We start from the raw sequence: 2,500 nt of genomic DNA, 5'->3' as shown, positions 1-2,500 counted from the left end.
CATGTTATTTGTCTTCCTCTTCAACTCACTGCCCTCTCCCTGATTAGTAAATGGCCTGTATTTGATATAGCGCCTTCTAGAGTCCTAGAACCCTCCAAGGCGCTTTACAACACAACCAGTCATTCACCCATTCACACACACATTCACACGCTGGTGGGGATGAGCTACGATGTAGCCACAGCAGCCCTATTAGTAATTGAGTTCACCTGATTTCTCTCCCCACACACCTGCAGCTCATCTCCTTCTCATCCTCCGCAGTATATAAAACCCTGTCTGTGTCTTAGTGTGTTGTCGGTTCATTGTTCGTGTCAGTCTCGTCTTGTTTGCTCCCTAGCTTCTAGTGTCTCTAGCTCTCTAGTGTTTTTGGGTCTCTAGTTTTAGTCATTTGGATTTTTGGTTTTTGGCTCTCTGTCTTCTTGGAATACTCCTAAATAAAGGATTTTTATTTCATCTTCCACCTCCTGCCTCATTCATCTGGTATCTGCATCTTGGGTCCTAAACATCCTCCTAAACCAACTCGTGACAGAGACTATTCCATAAACAGACACCTTTAACTGAAATACATCTTTCCATTATCGCTGTTCGGAAACTTGTTTTTTTTAAAATATAAATTCCTTTATGTGTTTTGCGGGTACTTCCCCGTACTTCCATACGATGTGTCACATGTGGAAGAATTAACAAGTTATACAGAATATAAAAAGCTTTTTTCTTCAACAATGCCTTCGTCTTATTTAGTACTTCAATAATTCAAGATAATTTAATCTTAATAGCGTTTATGCGAGACTTCCACAATAAAAACTCACTGTAATCAATCATTACACCTAAAAACTTCACTTCCTTTACTCTCATTTCCTTCAACATATACGCACCAGCTCCTTTTTTTACTTCTACAAAAACTATAAACTTGGTAAAATCCTTATTAAATGTGTTCATTTTAGTTGTATCTCCATCTGAGTCCAGATCCAGGTTTTAATCCTGACTGAACACCAAACAGATTCTGATCCTTTCATGGTTCTTCCAGGAAAGCATGGTTCGTTTAGGTGACCCAGTTCTAGCTGATGCTTGTGGTCTCTGCTGATCTTTTCTGGTTGAAAGTCTTCAAATCAGGATGTTGGGTAGGAAAATATTTTCAAAATAAAAGTTGAAAAAGGAGCTGATCATCAACAGAAAGACTTTCCTTTTCACTTCAGGCTGAATCATGGAGTTATTTCATTTGCAGCTTGGCAGCTGTTTGATGACTCAGCAAACCATGACTCAGCAGGTTCTGGTCTGACCCAGTTTCAGCCTCCAACATCTTACTGCATCACGACTCTGCAGAAACCGCAGAGACACAAACCGTGTTGTTGTCAGCATCAGTGATCTGATGGGGGGGGGGGGGGTAGTTAATAGATCAACCAGACTGGTTTTATGGTTAATGAAGAGAAAGAAGAAGAAGAAAGTATCATTTCTATAGCGCCTCTCAAGATAAAAAATCACCTCTCAAGCGCCTCTCAAGATAAAAATCACGAGGCGCTTCACAAAAACAAAAAATGTAAAAATATAAAAAAGAATTTAGAAAATGTTTAAAAATATATTTAAAATGAGCAAAAATAGACAATTGTGATTAAAAAATGTTAAGAAAGAGAGAGAGTGAATAGGAAAGAGGGAGATCAGTGGATCCTGAGGAAGGTGGAATAGGTGGGGAGAGCAGAATAAAGAGAGAGAGGTGAAGAAGGTCATACAAAAGCCAGCTTGAACAAGTGAGTCTTCAGCTGCTTTTTAAAGGAGACCACTGAGTCCACTGATCTCAGGCTCAGGGGGAGAGAGGTCCAGAGTCTGGGGGCCACAGCAGCAGATGATCTGTCACCTTTGACCTTTAGCCTGGTGCTGCACAACCAGTAGGCTTTGATCACTGGACCTCAGGGACCTGCTGGGGGTGTAGGGACTAAGAAGATCACCAATGTAAGATGGTGCTTGTCCATGTAAGGCCCTATAGACCAGAACCAGGATCTTGAAATGAACCCTGAAGTTGACTGGCAGCCAGTGAAGCTGGAGGAGAAGCGGAGTGATGTGGGTGTGTTTGGAAAACAAGAAGAAACATCTTCTCAGTGGCCTAGTGGTAATGTCCAACCTGGGATTGGGAGATCGGGGTTCAAATCCGGGTCGGGTCTTACCAAAGACTGTAAAAATGGGACCCAACACCTCCCTGCTTGACACTCAGCTGTAAGCGGTTGGATTGGGGGGTTAACCCACCACAGCTTCAGCGCACCGCTCCCCACGGGGAAGGGTCAGATGTGGAGATGGATGTCACCAGTGTGTGATGACCATGAGACTTTAAATATCTGAGCACCAGTTTATGCTATAAGAGTCCACCTGATTTCCTCGTAGATGAAAGTCTTTATTCAGGTAACCGGAGGTCTCGGACACGCCTGCCTGAAGTGACTCGAACCGTTAATCTGTGGCAGATTTTTAAGTAGTTTCATTTTTATTTTCTCTGGTAAATTCGTTCTTCAGAAATCTT

General features: G+C 42.2%; 1 protein-coding gene across 4 annotated transcripts in view; it reads left to right on the top strand.

Moving 5' to 3' along the window:
* LOC107386300 (dematin) overlaps positions 1–2,500 on the top strand; it is a 23,842-nt gene that overhangs the window by 6,672 nt on the left and 14,670 nt on the right. The gene's annotated exons all lie outside the window — the stretch shown is intronic.

This window comes from Nothobranchius furzeri, chromosome 10 (assembly GCF_043380555.1).
Source record: "Nothobranchius furzeri strain GRZ-AD chromosome 10, NfurGRZ-RIMD1, whole genome shotgun sequence".
Taxonomy (NCBI): Eukaryota; Metazoa; Chordata; class Actinopteri; order Cyprinodontiformes; family Nothobranchiidae; genus Nothobranchius; species Nothobranchius furzeri.
Note: the sequence above shows the minus strand (reverse complement) of the source record. Positions and strands in the feature narration are given on the sequence as shown.